The 18,699-nt window shown below is 45.3% G+C and overlaps 1 long non-coding RNA gene across 4 annotated transcripts in view; it reads right to left on the bottom strand.

Moving 5' to 3' along the window:
- The window catches only part of LOC138296617 (uncharacterized), a 98,284-nt gene that overhangs the window by 58,922 nt on the left and 20,663 nt on the right, over positions 1-18,699 (bottom strand). For all 4 annotated transcript variants that reach the window (XR_011203871.1, XR_011203873.1, XR_011203874.1 and 1 more), the window contains exons 2-3: positions 16,786-16,849; positions 7,638-7,730 (exon numbers count right to left, since the gene is read on the bottom strand). This is a non-coding gene — a long non-coding RNA (uncharacterized lncRNA). The remainder of the gene's footprint in view (positions 1-7,637; positions 7,731-16,785; positions 16,850-18,699) is intronic.

Here is an 18,699-nt window from a genome sequence, read left to right as displayed (position 1 = left end):
TCCAATTTTGATGAAAGGTGGCAAGTGTGGCAAGTAATAATTGCAGATGAGCATCACTTTGAAGAAGCTGATGCCTGCCCATTCTATCTTTCCATTCTGCTTCTTTTTAATGTAAGGAAAAAACATGCCTGCCTCACACTTGATAAGGATTTGGGGGGCTGCACGGCAGGGGTCTGACAATGTTATGTCGTAAAGAGGCATGTATTTGTAACTTCACTGTGAAAAAAATGTAAATGTTGCCATAACTCTTAATGCACAGATTACGTCTGCTCAGGCCCCCTGCTCAATCTGCATACTTTATGGGCCGGCCCAGCAAGAGACTGGGAATGACCCCTTCGCATTGTTGTACAAAGGGATGTAACAGAGGCCCATCTGTCTCCTGAAAGGCTGCTCAGGACCCCCCTCATAAGGCCGTCACAGCATCTGAACAGCACAGACAAACACAGCCCAAATTGCAATGTTTATTAATGATGCAGCTGGATTTGATGGTGTAGTGGGCCAGCAAGGGGAGCTAAAGGAGTTCCATCATCAGGATGGTGGTGATGTGATCATATTTCTTTATCCCCCTGAATGAGACTTACAGTGCCTTGTAGGGTACTACCTTTTAATGTTTATTCCTTGCTGTCTCATTGTGTCCAGTCCGACAAATCACAATAACATGTATTTCCTCAGTAGATTTCATTTGTAAAGGTATATCAATAAATAAAGAAATCCGAGAAAACTACACTTTAACAATTGCTTTATTAACCTCCTTGCTTTCTCAATTATGCTTGAAAATGTACCATTTGGCCACCAGTTTTACAAAATTTTCTCAGGGAAGAATCCCCCCGAACCCTCCTTTGGACAGTTGTGCTCGCTCGCTACACTCGCTCGCCACCGTACCCTCATCTCAAACTTTAACGCCCCACCACTTCCAAATGTCACCAGCCTCCACTGCATTCCAAGACCGTATTCATGAAGGTTTCTAAAAACTCCTCTACGAAAGAACTTAGAGAAGGATAGATTAGAAGAAATCTCCTTACAGTTAGTTGCTTCAAACTAATATTTTCTGCTTACAGAGCTCAGGAATGAGTCACAGTGAGAAAATTATCTGGAATGTTAAATGGAGGAAGTTATATTTGCTTTCACAATGGCTCAGCACGCTCATGCTATTAATTTAGCTCCACCACCATAAATGTTCCTGGATAAGAATTGATTAAATAAATAGAGAAATAAGCACGTACTGAAATAAAATGTTAAATATACTTGATTTAATTTAAAATATGGTAACGTGGCACAAAAAAGTATTATTGAGCTAATAAAATGCTTTGACCTTCGTTAAGTATTACAATCAAATAATTTGTAGCGCGTAGATTATTAATATTCTGGGAGCCTCAAAAACTCTTTTTGCAAACATGTGCCTCTTTACATCCCTAAAACGGATTGCATGATTCAGCAGGGGTCATTTAATGTCCTCTGTTCTTTCAATACATGCCTTTATGTCCTTTTATTATTTTTTAAGGAATTTCAAGTGCTGGTTAAATCTTATCCTGACACCCCCGGCCCCCAAGTATATATTACATTTTCAGGGACCCCAACCTATCACTAGGTCATGAGCTACTTTTGCTGAGAGTCAGGACTCGATGGCAACTCATTATCTGAAGTTGAATGTTTCAAAGACAGAGCTTATCATTTTTTGATTGGGGGAGGGGTGGCGGGGATCAGCCCAATCCTCCACTGTACCCTCAAAAATGTCGAATCTCACCGTTAAACCAGCAAGAAAGTTAACAACTTTGGCTTTATTTCTGATACACATGCTACCCTGGCACCGCATGATAGCACTACAGACAGGTGCTATTTATTTCATCTCCAGAAAAGGAAGTCAGTTCTTCCTCTGATGTCAATGTAGTATTGAGCCACAGTTGTCGGAGTCTCAATAAAATACAGCTTGACTATTAGGATGCACTACCTTCCAAACTCCCTGTAACCTTTCTGTGCTGGCTACAAAGATCACAAAACGTGGCAGTGCGAGTGAGCAATGGCTTCAGGAAAAGAGATAATAGTTCCTCGTCCCGCAGTCAAACTACAGGAGGCAGGGCTTTAGTTATGTTTTGTTATGTCCTTGTTTAAGAATTTGTAGAGCGCACTATCACCCATGTTGGATACCCTGGTGCTGAATAGGTGTGGAGTAGCCTTACCTAGGGTAGTTAGAGGCACTAATCAAGGATCCAGGTCTTTAGCTTATTTCAGAACTCAAGAATTGAAGAGGACGCTTTGATGTATAATGGCAGATTGATCTATGCTTTAGGAGTGTTGCAGTTCTAGTCTGCATATGTATGGGATATATGCTATCAGGAGGCTGGCTGATCAGTGGTGTCTGGTGGGTTTATGAAAGGAGATACAGCAATTGCGGTATGCAGGACCAGTGTTGTGTAGAGCTTTGTAGGTGTGAGTTAGGAGTTTGAACTGTGCTCTTTTGTATACAGCAATGGTAACAACAAGTTGAGGCTGTGTATAAAAGGTGCGCACTTCCAGAGTTCTTATTGTCTTGGATGTTGAAAGTTCATGATGAGAAGTCTGATTTGAAGAAAGGGAGTGCTCAAGTGGTAATACACCCAGCCACAGGGTGTGTAAGCTGTTGCCTAAGCAAGGTAACAGTCCATATATGAAAAGAAGAAAACCACGGAACATCACAGGCTCAAGGTGAAAACCATTTATTCCTTGGTGATATATCAGGACAAGAGTCCTCTGATCTCATGAAACACACTAGGTAAGTGGTTAAGAAGCACTGTATAATTTCCATGTTTGTGAAAAATCAGCCGACACGTGTTTCGTCATCATTGACTTTTTTAAGGCTGTAAACGTATACAAATAGTGCTGGTGTGAACAAAGAAATTAGCATAATAGAAACCATAAAGGTGCCTTCAACCCAAAGAAAAAAATATACTGGCTATGGTGTTCGAAGTATGGTGATCGTCACCTACTGCCAGGAAGATCTAGAATTTTCCAAACAGTTGGAACTACTAGAGCATCGTTTTCTCAATAGAGGTTACTCCAAGAAACTGATAAGCAACACACGGGATAGGATTTTAAAGATCGATAGAACATCTCTTTTTCACAAGAAACCACATAAACAGACGCCCCAAAAAAAGGCCCCAGCTTTCATAACCACCTACACGTGTGCCAGTTCAGAAGTATTTAAGATTCTTAAGAACAACTGGCACATTCTACTATCTGATGAGACTCTCAAGAAAGGCTTAAAGAATAGACCAGACATGATTCATCGCAGAGGCCGCACCTTGAGGGACAAATTGTGCCACAGTTATCTACCAATGGTCACTAATGTTAGCTGGTTACCCTCTCCACCTCCGGGTTTTTATAAATGCGGTCACTGCAATGTTTGTGAATATGCTCTAGACAAAACGAAGAATTTTTGCTACAACACAAAAACAACATACACCATTAAGCAATTCATGAATTGTAACACCAAGTTCATTGTTTATTGTATCATTTGTATATGCAAAAAAATCTATGTTAGTAGTACAATCACACCATTCAAAGAAAGATTGCAAGAGCATATCCGGGCGATTAAAAACAACAACAGGGACTACCCTTTTGCGGTGCATTACAACTCAGCACACCCTCTGCATGAAAAACTAGACATACAAACACATGGTATTGCCACCCTAGGCAAGTGTCCAAGGGGTGGTAACAAGACTCTCTTCTTGAGACAACTGGAGAGCAGGTGGATAGTCAAACTGCGCACTGTAGAGGGTGGGCTTAACTCCGACAAAGACCTTCATGTCTTTTTATAGACCACTAATCTGTTACAGCACACTGATTTTGGAAATGCCACTCGTTTAATGTAATGGTCCACATGTATTATCTGTAAATTCTTTCAATATCATGTGACTATGCGCAATTGGTGAATGATAGTACTCCTTGAGTATGCATGTCTCTTTCTTATCGGCTCTGGTGGGCTGGCTATGCACCTGTAGGTCATTTTATCACTTATGAGATGACTTATGTTAACATACATGTCGTTTGTAACCTTTTTTAATTGTTAAAACGCGACTATCTCTGGTTTGCAAATTTCTGAGAATCAAGTTGTAATTTACACATGCCCATTACTTGTCTGTGGGCATACGCCCTTGCTTGAAGTTTCAAACGTAATTGTCTCTGTTTTTTATTAAACATTTTGGACAACAGACTTGTCTTTGACACATGCTCACTACTTCTCAGTGGGCATATGTTCTTTATCACTTTTTACCTACTTACTCTATATAACGTTTGCGGTGTGTTTTCCTTTCTTGTGCTTTTTCACGTGCACCACTCTACTCTTATACTATCACATAGATCTGGGTCCCCTTCCCCTTTCCAAGATGGCGGACTGCATCTCCTGGCTCCCATTAGTCCGTTTTCTATTTTTATCCTTGGTCCTCTTCCCATTATAAATACCGGTGTGATGTCGGCGAATGTCTCCTTGGCGACGCCACACACAGACGGCACAGAAGTATAGTCCTGCTGCAGGTAAGAGGACTTGGACGTATATTCCTTGCTCAACCTTTTGACGGTTATTTGTGCTTTGGTTTTCATAGCGCTCGCCGCTACATTTTGACTCCCTTCTATTTGATCTAAAGGGCGGCTGGGCGCATTGATATCTCCCCACGTTTGAGCTACTGGGGATAATACATAGACCTTTTTCAATATGGTCTCTCCCCGTACTTACTATGGCGCGAAAATACGTTTAGCGCGCATTTGGCCCAAGGACAGTCAGCGTTTTCGACAAGGGCTTATGCTACACAGAGTCGTATGTCTGTTTTTTCTTTGCCTCTACTCAGTTTCCAGTTCTCTTTTCATTAACCTCGATACACATAAGAATTTAATTGACCTGCGCCCACAACTTAAACGGTAAAGAACATACATTAATTATATATATTTTTTCTAATTTTTCTAATCTTTTCTACACTAACAATCGTGGAGTAAATCTCAAAACAACATACAGATAAATATACAGTAATACTCCTTTTTTTCGTAAAAAAATTATTTTTGAAACTAGTTGCCATTATTCTTACACCCAGGCCCCGTTTTTCCTCTTTTTTCTTTTTCATTTGATATTTTTTCTGGCTCATTGTTCATTTTTTCTTTCCAGACTTACCATGGTCTCTGGACTCTGACTACATCCATGCCACAATCTGTACTTACTCTTACAATTCTTGATAATTGGAGTCCGGTTAAATACAATCTTAAGCTCTATATTTAAAAAGGTATGTTCGTCTCTTTACTTTCCAACCTCTCATGCTTCTGGGCGTATATTATTTGTTCTCCACACCAAACGTAGGTGACGATCACCATTCTTCGAACACCACAGCCAGTATATTTTTCTCTTTGGGTTGAAGGCACCTTTATGGTTTCTATTATGCTAATTTCTTTCTTCACACCAGCACTTGTATCCTCTCTCTCGTTTTGCCACACACCGTGTTTTCCAGATTGTGGGTGACTTCACTACACACGGGGGTAAAAGGTGGCATCCCCTTTCTCGTCTCATGCTAGATCTATAGTACACCACTTTTTAATACTGGGCTTCTCTTTCCAACTCACAGACTTTGGCTGTTTCACAGTTCAACACTAAATTTCTATCTGATTCCTATGCATTTACAATTCTTGTGATTGATACATCCTATTTGTATACGTTTACAGCCTTGAAAAAGCCAATGATGACGAAACACGTGTCAGCTGATTTTTCACAAACATGGAAATTGTACAATGCTTCTTAACCACTTACCTAGTGTGTTTCATGAGATCAGAGGACTCTTGTCCTGATATATCACCAAGGAATACATGGTTTTCACCTTGAGCCTGTGATGTGCCGTGGTTTTCTTCTTTTCATATATGTGCTCTTTTGTGTATAGGTGTGGTGTGATTTACATGAGACCGGGGAGAGTGATAGTAATTCTGGTGGTTTGCCATTTTCTGGTGAGTTGTTTGCTGATTCCAGGATATAGGATGTTCTCGTGGAGCAGTTTGCGTGTTAGGAGGACATGATTGGCAATAACTATAACCCGCTCCCACGCCATGCACAGTTTTGTCAACCATTATGTAATTTCAGACTTTGCAGTAATTCTATCAATGATGTCACAGAACATTTCATGAGTGATGTAATATGTGAGGTTATAAGCAGTGCATGGCAAGGGTGTGAGTTATAGTTATTTTAGGGTATGAGACATAGTTACTTGAGATAACTGTAACTGGTGAATTTCAGTGGTTTTGTTAATTTAAAACGGTATGTTTTACCTGACATTTTCAACTAACTATAATGCCTCTTTATCCTTTAGGTTTTTTTCAGTGAATTTCAAAGGTTGTTTTTAAATGCAAAGAAGATATTATTACCATACCTAACTATAACATCACTGTAACCTTCATTTTTTTCAGTGAATTTCTAGGGCTTTTTTAACGTAAAGTAAGAATGTCCATCGCCATGCACAGTGTGGGGCTGGGTGCTCAAACTACCGCTGTGCACGGCCTTTGGTCGTGAAATGCATGGGGATGGACAAAGGGCCTGGCCTGTGGCCAAAACCTGCAACTATCCCCTCACAGATGTCCAAGCCCCTTCAGGCGCACAGCCCCGTTGTTTGTCCATGGATCCAGAGCAAATCCCCAGAGGTCTCACGTTGGTCATCATATTGGATCTGCTGATCCATAGAACCCCAAAACAAACATTTTGTTTAAAAAATGTGACCCCCGGGTGGGTCTCTCAGGGACGTTCTTACAAGGCCCAGGTGATCAGTGTGCCCTAACCTGCCCTCTTATATCTAATTTGTTTTTATTTTTTAGGACTTGGGGACTTAGTCCCCAAGTCCTAAAATGGCAGCCACAACTTTTCCTTCAAGTTGTGGCCAGGAAATCAAAACTCATGGTTGAGCTTGAGGATCCATCTCGGATCCAACGCAGATCCTCTGAGGCATAAAATATAGAATGATTCTCATATAAATATACAATACAATATACACATTTCTAAAAAACTACTAAACTGAGTTACACCAGATCCCAAAAAGCATGCTTTCTAGACCAAGAGCTTGCTTTCAACCAAATTTGGTGTGATTCTGTTCTGTTGCTTTTAGCTGTGTCAAGTTTTCCTATGCAAGTATGAAAGAGGAAATGAGTTTTTGGGACCTCCTCCTTTTTCTCAGTCTCCACTTGATGGATCTTCCAGAAACCTTCTAGAAAGGAGCTGAGGTGGAAGAACTTTTTTCCAGAAAATTTCATGAAGATTCTTCAAACGGTGCCGAAGTTAATAGAAAACCAAAAATGCTTTTCCGATGGAAACACAATCAAAACTAAGGGCCTGATTTAGATGTTGGTGGTAACAGTTCCGCCGTTTACTTTTTGACCCTAAACCCACCTGCTGCTGTGACAGTCCACCTGCTCTATTTAGATGTCAGTGGGAGCATAGCCAAAAGACTACTGACGGCCTGCCGTCACTGCCAAGAAACTTCACCTGCGTCGACGGCACTGTAGGCAAAATCAGCTGGTGGTGGGATGACAGCCCCTTTCTTTGCCAAGCCAATCACGATGTGCATTTCTGCCAACGCAACTGTGGGGGCTAAACCTCCACACCTGAGTTGGCAGATTGGGAGCTATATAAGGATGAAACTCACCTTTTTAACATTTTCCAAATTTCCTGCCACCATGAATCTGCTGCTACCAGTCCTGCCATTGCTCCTGGGCCAGCTCCAAGAGGGAAATCAACCCTGTCATTGCCGAAACAGAAGATAAGTCATGGGCATTTCTGTTATCCTCATAGTTGTAGCATCACAGTAATACTGGACTCATTCATGGCTCAATTATTTGTGCAAACACCACCATAATACTGTGCAATGCTGAAGTGTGTAATGTTGCAGTCAGAAAATATATCAGAATAGACCTCGAGATATAAATAGCACCCACCAATCTGGTGCAGACTGCCTACATGGCAATGGACACCTACAGAAAAAGTCTCAACAATCGCAAATAGAAATGTGTGTCTAAATAGGCAAACTATCCTGGATTTGTGTCAGCAGTTGGAGCCTGATGTCCTGAATCACAACATGAATTCAGCAGCCATAACACCAATAGTGAAACTCATGACAGTACTTAATTTTGTTGCCACAGGCATCTTTCAATACACTGTGGCAGTATCTGAGGGCATGTCCGAGCCAACTTTCAGTGGTGTGCTACAGTCCTTGCTTCCTTGATGAAACACATCAGCACCTACACCCAATTCCCACATTCACAGGATTTGGCACTGTGAAGGGAGAACTTTATGCTTTGGGTGGACTACCACATGTGGTTGAAGCAATAGATGTCACGCATATTGCCTTGGTGCCACCACTTGTAGGGGAATGGAAGAACTTCCATTCCATCAATGTGCAAGTTGTCTGCTTATCAGACTTATACATCTCAAGTGGGTCAGCACATGATTCATTTGTATTTCAGAACAACAACATACCCATGCAGATATCACAACTTGGACCGGAGACAGCCTGGCTTGTTGGAAAGTACAATATTACTTGAGGATTTTTTGCCTGATTCCTAGCTTAGGGAGGGACAAATGCTTGATATGTGAGTAATCTGTTGATGTGTTGCTTCTGTGTAGGAGACTTGGCATATCCTAACCAACCATGGATGTTGGCACCGCAAAGGAATCCAACAACGCCAGGGGAAGTCTGCTTCAATCAGGCCCATGAAGGAACACAGAGGCCCATGGAGCTGGCTTTTGGGCTCCTGAAGGCCAGGTTTGGGTGCCTGGACAAGACCGTTAGAGCCTTCCCCTACTCACCCAATAAGGTTGCCTGCTGCATTCGCCATATCATCGCCCTGCAGAGGAACATCCATCTAATTGCAGAGGAGGGAGAGGGAGATGATCCCCCTGTGAGGATGTTGCAATGCCCACAGTAGTTGACAGTGGTGAAGAAGAAGCAGCTGACATAGGTTAGAGTGTAAGTTTACCTTTACAAATTGTAACCTCCAATGTCAGAACAACTTGTGACATAGGTAAAATATCAGTCTGCTTTGGTAGTTTGTTAGGAATGCTTAGTGCACGAAAATCCAAGGCAAAAATGTTAGTGGATCAGAGTTTCCCTACATTAAGTACTGTGGTCACTGACAGAGATTAACTGTGTTTGTGCTAGGTATGTGTATCCTCATGACCTGTCAATTGAGTTCGATTTAATTCAGGGTCCTTCACCATGTCATCTTAATTAGGCCATTTCAATGTTGTGACATTTGCAGTGATATGGTGCTGTTTGAAAGTACAACGTGAACATGTGTTGATGTTGGTAGAGACACCCACCTGGGATGGACAAATCTTTTACAGAGACAACTTGCAGTCTGATAGTATGGAAGTTTAGAAGATTGTATCAGACCTGTTTTCTGTGTGATGCTGCCATCAAGGCAACATGTGCCACTTTACTTGCTCAACCCACATGTGTATGTTGAGCCCTAGCATACTGTTCTTCCTTCACATTGGCTAAATCTTCAATTTGTGGACATTGGAGGTAGCAGTTGATGTGTTTGCTCCTAGGTAACAAAACTTTTTCTTAACAAACCACTGAATGGTGAATGCGTCATTGCAGCAGATACCGCCACAGTGCCCTTTACTGGTTATGCTGTCTCAAATGTTGTTACTGTCATGATGTAGACTATCAATGTTATTAATCTGGGATCCCTATTGTGAAGGCAGGATGTATGGCCCCAACTGAGGTCATGCACCAGTGATAGTGTGGCCATTTTATTTGACCCCATCGCATATTCCCTTTCCTCAATGGTGTCAAGGTCGTGGAGCATATAACTCTGAATGGTACAGACCTCTGGGGTTAGGCGTGGTTGTTGAAACCCAGATTTCATGTCTTCAAGGAATTGTTGACAACATATGCAAGTTCCAAATACATTCTGATTTGAGTTTGTTGTCTTTGAATAAATTGGATAACCCGTTACCTCGTTGTCATTGCTACATTTTTTGGCAAATTAATGTTCAAAAGATTTGACAACACAGTGGTAGAAGATGGACATGCCAAATGAAAGGCCACAAATAATCCAACAAGAGATGGGTCCATAACAATTATTTGCAAGACACAAAAGAACAGTAAGATCAATGATAAAAATATGAAATTAACAAATAACGTCTATCATGGTAGATGGAAACATGGTAGTATAGCCAAACACAGTTTGGAGTCCAATGTTCAAGATGCAACTGACCTCAGAAAAGGTAAATGTGACTATGAAATAGTCCACAGAGTGAATGGTAGACATAAGCTGAAGGAAATTAGGTTCTGTTTTTCCTGGAGGTTGTAGTGTTGGTCTTCCCATCCTCTCCTCCTGGTCTGGATGACCATCCCCTCCAGGGATAGGGGGGGGGCATAGGTACAGGGACTGGACTGGGAGGAGCAAGCTCCTCGTGTGGCAGGGCCTCACTGTCTTTGGCTGGTAGTGGTGTACTTCGCCCAGATGTGGAGGGACCACAGACAGGGGCAGATGTAATGGGAAAAGTCCTGCACATGTGGTGAGAGATATAAAAAAGCACCCCTGCCAAGGAGCTCCTCCTTTCTTTATGATTTTGAAGTCCCAAGCTCAGTTACAACCTGACCCATCATGTCTTGGAACTGTTGTACTGATCTCAAGACTTCGCCAATGGTGGTCTGGGTGACAAAGACGCCAGTGCCCTCACTTGCCTGGCCCACAGATTCCCTCACATGACCTGTGCCCTTGAAGCAGTGTGCCCCATCCCACTGGGTCCTGGCATACCTGTGGGTGGTGGTGGTGTTGTCTCAACAGCAGCCAAGGCTGGGGGGCACAGGATTGCTGTGGATCTCCTTGGTACACATGGAGAGGAGGTGTCCTTATGCAGAGGTGTTATTACAGCTGGGGTGGAAGGTGTTGACCGAGTGTGACTCATTGGAGCTGTCTGTAGGTAAGTGCCATCTTTCTAGCATAGTTACCCCCCCCCACTTTGTGCCTGATGTCAGTGTGTTTAGGCTGTAGTTAACTGGTATCCTGCTAACCAGGACCCTGTGTCTGTACTCTCTCCTCTAACTTTGGTTACTGGTAAACATTTTACACCCACAAATTAGCATACTGGTGCACCTATGTAAGTTCCTAGTATATGGTAATTAGATACCTAGGGCATTGGTACACCAGGGGTCCCACATGGGCTGCAGCATGTATCATGCCACCCATGGGAGCCCATGCAAACTGTGTCTGCATGCCTGCCATTGCAGCCTGAGTGAAATGGTGCAAGCACCCTTTCCCCACAGGTACGAGGCTTGCCTTATATCCTTGCCACTGAACTTAGATACTATAAGTCATCCCTCTGGTAGGCCCTTCAGCCCAAGGACAGGGTGCATGTCCCTAAGTGTGAGGGTACCCCTTCATCAGCAGGGTGCCCCTACATACCCCAGAATCCATTTACTGGACTCTTTAAGTGTGAGGAGGCCATCTTAAGGTAAGTAGTGGGCACTGGTGAACATGAATGGTCCAGTTACATAATGGCTTCTCCGAACCTAGGAATGTTTGGACATGTTAGAATCATTCAACTACACTGATTCCAGGGTTAGTTGCATGATACCATGTACTCTGGGGGTTCCTTTGAGGATCCCCCAGTTATGACTGTGCAGCCTTATGGGGTCTAGCTGCCAGCCCACAGTGCTGCTGACCCCAGACACTGTTCTGCCCTCCTGCTGGTGAGCCTAGCTCAAGTCAGAGAGGCAGAGCAAAGGATTTCCTGCAAGGGAGAGGTGTGACCACCTCCCCCTGTGTATTAGGTGTCTAAGGGCTGGTGTGGGGTGACCTCTAAGCACCACCAGATTGTTTTGAAGAGCACATTTGGTGCCCTCTTTGCATAATCCAGTTTGCAGCAGTTCAGGAACCCCTGGTTCCTGCTCTGGCATGAAACTGCACAAAGGAAAGGGGAGTGAGCACCCCCTGTCCAGCTCCTCCGCTAAGGAGGTGCACAGAGCTCTCCCAGGGGGCCACTTGATTCTGCTATCTTGGAAACAAGATGGGCAGAGGCACTTGGGAGCATCTGACAGGTTAGGCCAGGTCCCTGTCCCCCTCTGATAGGTGGGTCACTTCAGAGAGTGATCAACCCCCTTTTAGAGTTACTTAAGGGCTCCCCTTGAGAGTGGGTCCTCAGATTCATCGAGCAAGACTCTCCAAGGAACTCTCTGCAAGACATCTTGTGCTTCTGGCCTCTCAAACCGTTGCTGGTCTGCTTTGGGACTGAAACACATCTGCTTCTGGTGGGAAGGCTACCAATGTAACATTGTTTCTCTGGATCCTGCAAGAATTCTTCAAAATCCACGGCTGTGCGTCCCCAGGGGTCACAAGTATTCTGTTGGCACCTGGAAGCACGAAAGAATCTCTGTTGGAGTGAAGGAGGCAGTCCCCTGCAACCACAGGCACTTCAAGACAACATTGCCCAGCTGGTGGGGTCTGCTGTTCCACAAACATCAAAAGGCTCTACTGCACAGGTGGTGAGTCTGTGGCTTCCTCTGGGTCCTACTTCTCTTCTGTCCAACTTGGGAGAATGTGGGCCCCTGCTCCTGCCACTGTGCACCGCAACTGTTACACTTGTCCAGGCTTGTTGACTCTTCCTCCAGGAGATCTTCAGGCATCAAGAAGCCCCAGCATCCAGCACTCTGCAACTCAGAGATCAGCCCCTGTCCTGCAAATCCTGCAACATGGGACATCTGTTTTGTGTGCTGCTGAGGCCTTCTTGTGTCTCCCTGTCTCCATCGCATGTGGGTCACTCGTGGAGATTCCAACAACTTCTGCTGGCCTTCCTGCATGCTGAGGGACAGCCCTGACTCCCCTTCAAGAATAGAGTCTCCTGGACCTTGCTGGTCCCCAAATCTCTGCAAATGCCTCTTCAGCACCTGCTTGCATTTGCCAGTGCTTGTTGGTGACCTAGCTAGTCACTGACCCTCCTGCAATCCGGCGACCATCAAGGGACAGCTCATAGGTAACTCCTGGGATCTTCTGCAGCTCCGGGACTCCGCAGCTGGACTTCTTCTTCCACCGACTTGCAGGAACTTCACCTCTAGGAGGATGGGCATTCCCACCTGCACCACCTGGGCACTTTCAAGGGTGCCGGACTTTTCCCTTTCCTTTTCTGGTCCTTCACATCTGGAATCCATCCTTGGGTTCCACCAACCTGGTCCATGGGTTGTGACAACAGCTGGACAATCCAAGGCTTCCACTGACTTCAGAGAGAGTCCCCTATCCCCTCTGCATCCAGGTCCCTAGTGTAGGTACTCCTGTCTTCTGGGTAACCTTCCTCTTGTCGGCAGGTTTCCTCGGGGTCCCCTGGGAAGGGTCCTGAATCACACAAACCTCAACCACTACTCCCTGTGCTAGTCTATGGGACAATTGGGTGGGTAACTACCTTGCACCTGGTCACTGACTTACCGTACTTACTTCTGGTGTTTGCATCTTCCCCTAGCTAACTACCACACTTACCTTGATTGGGTTTACTATTTTACATTCCACTTTCTTAATATATGGTTTGACCCTCCCATAGTGCCTGTGTTAGAAATGGGGTCTCTAGTTGGCAGAGGTATGCACCCTTGTCCAAATAGGGACCACCATCCTAGTCAGGGTCAGTCTCAACACAATCCAAATTATCACGTGCCCACCCTCTGGTAGCTCTGCACTGAGCAGTCGGCTTAACTTAGAAGGCATGGTGTAAAGTCTTGGTTCCACACTTAAATGTGGGGATATTTTGATGCCCAGAAACGATGCATTGGAAATCCTTGACGCGCTGGTAGAAGGAGCTGGCGCTGCATCAATCTAGTAGGCGATTCGTCAAATTTTCTTTTGCAAGGCAGGCGCTGCGTCAAATTTCACATCGGGAAGTCAGGGCTGCGTTGTTCTGGTCGGCAGGCTGTGCATTGATTCCTGCAGGTGTAGCATTGATTTTTGTTGCACAAGGATTTTCTTGACGAGTTGAAGTCTTTGTTAGCACTGAGACTTCAGAAACAGGATGCAAGCTCAGTCCAAGCCCTGGAGAGCACTTTTGGGGGAAGGCAGAGTCCTTCCATCACAGTCAGAGGCCAGCAGGGCCGCAAAGCAACAGCAGGGAAGTAGTCCTTCTCACCAAAGCAGTACAGATGAGTCCTTTGGGCAGCCAGGCAGATCTTCTGACAGAGTTCAGGTCCATAAGTGTCTGATTTGGTGGGGTCAGCGACCCAGTTTACATACCCAAAAATGCCTTGAAAGTAGGGGAGACTTCAAAGAGTCATTTTGAAGTGCACAAGTTTCCCTTTCAGCCCTGTCCTGTCTCTGTGGGGGGTTATCAGTCCTTTGTGTGAGGGCAGGCCACTGGCTTTTGAAATGTAAGTGTGAGGCCCTCCACCCTTCCTGTCCAGAGAGACCCATTCAGTATGCAGATGAATGCAGATGTAACTGAGTGTCCTATGTTTGTGGTTGTCTGGGTGGAATACACAAGGGGAGCTGTCAACCAGCACAGACCAGACGTGGATTAGAGACAGGCTGTAAGACACAGATGGTAGTAAGTGCAGAGAAATGCCCACTTTCTAAAAGTGGCATTTCTCAAATAGTAATATTAAATCCAACTTCACCAGTAAGCAGGATTTTCTATTACCATTCTGGCAATACCAAATAAGATATGTCTACTCCTTCCAGATCAGAATCTACCACTTAAGAGTATATGATGGCAGATCTAATGCTAGTCTATGAGAGGAACAGGCCTCACAGTAGTGGAAAATGAATTTATGAGTTTTTCACAACAAAGATATGTAAAACACATAATTACATGTCCTGCCTTTTATCTACTTAGCACCCTGCCCTATGGGTTACCTAGGACTTACCTTAGGGGTGACTTGTATGTAGCAAAATGGGAGTATAAGGCTTGGCAAGTAGTTTTAAAAATGCCAAGTCGAAGTGGCAGTGAAACTGCACGCACCGGGCTTGCAATGGCAGACCTGAGACATGGTTAAGGGGCTACTTATGTGGGTGGCACAATCAGTGATGCAGAGCCACTAGTAGCATTTAATTTACAGGCCCTGGGCACATGTAGTGCACTTTACTAGGGAGTTACAGGTAAATTAAATATGCCAAGTGGGTAGGAACCAATGTTACCATGTTTAGGGGAGAGAGCATATGCACTTTAGCACTGGACAGCAGTAGTAAAGTGTGCAGAGTCCTAAAACGAGAAAAAAACAGTGTCAGAAAAATGGAGGGAGACAGGCAAAAAGTTGGGGATGACCACCCTAAGGCTGTCAGGTCGAACAGCCCTGTATATTTTATGCTATCTCTGTTGGCTATTTTGCATATATATTGTGTGTGGATAACTCCAAAGTATCTTTTATTTTTGCAACACTTGTGTGTTTTTTTCTTGTGAGTGAGTTACTGTCTGACTACTGTGGTATTGCAACTGCTTTACATTCCACCTAGATAAGCTTAGCTGCTCACCTCAGCTACCCCTAGACAGCTTTTGTTATTTGGACAGCTATTCACTATCACTAAGGGTTAACTGGACTCAATATGGGGTGCCACACCATAGGTGTACCCCATAAACTGAGCCAGCCTCCCACATTGGTGGTACAGCGGTGGGTAAAGACACTTGCATTGTTTTACCACTTGGTTAGCAGTGACTTTCCATACGAAAGGTCACTACTAGCTATTGGGTACATACTATACTAGTAGCTTCTAAACTTTAACCTGGGTAGCAAGGAGACTATCATAGCATTTTCCCCAAGCCTTTTTAAAAGTCTAGAAACTTAGAGTAGGTAGGTGCATCACATGCACTACTCTAACACCATTTCTTAAGTGGAGAACACTGACCAAACTCAGGAGTCTAGGTATGGGGGGCTTAGGTACAAAGAACTTAGGTCCCTGTGTTCAGCTAACAACTTAAAGACAGGTAATAACCCTAACAAGGCTATTCTACTAAACCTACTTATTCAGGATAATCTTCAGAATCCCGATAGGGACAGTGAGTTAGGTGAAGAGGGTGAACCCCCCTGTGTTAGAAAAGGAGGTACCAGGTACTTCCTATGACCTCACTGGGCAGAACCATGAGGATTCTGGAGAGAACCTTGAGGCTGCAGGGAGCTTTGTTGGTAGCACAAGAGAGGGTCTGTAGGTGGGTGTCGCTCACCTCGCCTACCATCGCACAACAAGGGCAGCTGCCGCACACTTCCTCCGGCACCAGTTCGCGTCGTCAAGGAGACGCGTGGGGGCGGAGACGACGATCGGCACCGGACTTCCGGGTCGCCGCGTCTCCACAAAAGGAAGACGCCGCAACCGAACGCCGCGGAGCAGAGCTGGAGGAGCAGGAGAGAAGCCGCACAGCCGCATCCAGAGAGAAGAAGACGAACGAAGACGCTGAACGTGAGGAGACGGCCGCCGCCGGATCGGAAAGACGTGCTGAGCCGACGTCCAGTCCAGAGACTGAAGACACGAAACCCCCGAGAGAAAGCGAGACAGCCTGCCACGGCCCCGGAGGGTCGTGGCTGTACAAGGTACGTGCGCTCTTCAGAGGCAGCCACATTAAAGGGGAAAAAGGGGAGGAAGAGGAGAAGGGGGAGGGCAGGAGGAGGCTAAGAAAGGCTATTCAGGGAACAGGGACTGGGGAAATCACAGATCGTCTTCCCACCCGATCCCTAGCCTGACAGAGCACCAGCACAACCTGCTCCCTTAAAAATTCCTAAACCCCGACTAAACACCACCTCCTATACTTCGTACCCCCTCACACTTCCCCTGCACTAACCACTTAATTGAGAGAAAATAAAATATCGTCCCACTTACCTGGCCTGTCCTTTTTCTTCCGAGAAACCTCGAGACCCAGAAGAAGCCACCTGAAGGTCGCCACCTAAGGAGAAGAAAAAAGAAAGCTATTAAAGGACCCCTATAAACCCACCACCCACGTAGAAGAGAAAATCCACGAAGCAAAGAAGACATACCATCCTTGTTATTTTCTCATCAGACTTATAATACCAATAAACCACGTATCAGCCCTGTTAAGGGTTCTGAAATCCGAGTCCGTGTCCTCTGTACCCCTGAGCCCAACCCCACAGGGTCATAGTAGTAGACCCCTGTAGGAAGTTGGCTCTGTATGTGCTATTTCAAAGTAAGGAATAGCATGCACAGAGTCCAAGGGTTCCCCTTAGAGGTAAAATAGTGGTAAAAAGAGATAATACTAATGCTCTATTTTGTGGTAGTGTGGTCGAGCAGTAGGCTTATCCAAGGAGTAGTGTTAAGCATTTGTTGTACATACACATAGACAATAAACGAGGTACACACACTCAGAGACAAATCCAGCCAATAGGTTTTGTTATAGAAAAATATCTTTTCTTAGTTTATTTTAAGAACCACAGGTTCACATTTTACATGTAATATCTCATTTGAAAGGTATTTCAGGTAAGTACTCTAGGAACTTTGAATCATTACTTTAGCATGTATACTTTTCACATAAAACACAATAAGCTGTTTTAAAAGTGGACACAGTGCAATTTTCACAGTTCCTGGGGGAGGTAAGTTATGGTTAGTTTTAACAGGTAAGTAAGTCACTTACAGGTTTCAGTTTTTGGTCCAAGGTAGCCCACCGTTGGGGGTTCAGAGCAACCCCAAAGTTATCACACCAGCAGCTCAGACCGGTCAGGTGCAAAGGTCAAAGAGGTGCCCAAAACACATAGGCTATAATGGAGAGAGGGGGGTGCCCCGGTTCCAGTCTGCCAGCAGGTAAGTACCCGCGTCTTCGGAGGGCAGACCAGGGGGGTTTTGTAGGGCACCGGGGGGGACACAAGATAGCACAGAAAGTACACCCTCAGCAGCGCGGGGGCGGCCGGGTGCAGTGTGCAAACACGCGTCGGGTTTCCTTCAGTTTTCAATGGGAGACCAAGGGGTCTCGTCAGCGATGCAGGCAGGCAAGGGGGGGGCTCCTCGGGGTAGCCACCACCTAGGCAAGGGAGAGGGCCTCCTGGGGGTCACTCCTGCACAGAAGTTCCGTTTCTTTAGGGGCTGGGGGCTGTGGGTGCAGGGTCTTTTCCAGCCGTCGGGAAAGGGAGTTCAGACAGTCGCGGTCAGGGGGAGCCTGGGGATTCCCTCTGCAGGCGTCGCTGTGGGGGCTCAGGGGGGACAACTTTGGTTACTCACAGTCGTAGAGTCGCCGGAGGGTCCTCCCTGAGTTGGTTGTTCTCCACCAGTCGTGTCGGGGTCGCCGGGTGCAGTGTTGCAAGTCTCACGCTTCTTGCGGGGAGTTGCAGGGGTCTTTAAATCTGCTCCTTGTAACAAAGTTGCAGTTCTTTTGGAGCAGTGCCGCTGTCCTCGGGAGTTTCTTGTCTTTTTCGAAGCAGGGCAGTCCTCAGAGGATTCAGAGGTCGCTGGTCCCTTGGAAAGCGTCGCTGGAGCAGGTTCTTTGGAAGGCAGGAGACAGGCCGGTAAGTCTGGGGCCAAGGCAGTTGGTGTCTTCTGGTCTTCCTCTGCAGGGGTTTGTCAGCTCGGCAGTCCTTCTTCTTGTAGTTGCAGGAATCTAAATTCTAGGTTCAGGGAGAGCCCTTAAATACTAAATTTAAGGGCGTGTTTAGGTCTGGGGGGTTAGTAGCCAATGGCTACTAGCCCTGAGGGTGAGTACACCCTCTTTGTGCCTCCTCCCAAGGGGAGGGGGTCACATCCCTAATCCTATTGGGGGAATTCTAAAAGTTAGAGTCACCTCAGCTCAGG

This window comes from Pleurodeles waltl, chromosome 5, assembly GCF_031143425.1.
Source record: "Pleurodeles waltl isolate 20211129_DDA chromosome 5, aPleWal1.hap1.20221129, whole genome shotgun sequence".
Lineage (NCBI taxonomy): Eukaryota > Metazoa > Chordata > Amphibia > Caudata > Salamandridae > Pleurodeles > Pleurodeles waltl.
Note: the sequence above shows the minus strand (reverse complement) of the source record. Positions and strands in the feature narration are given on the sequence as shown.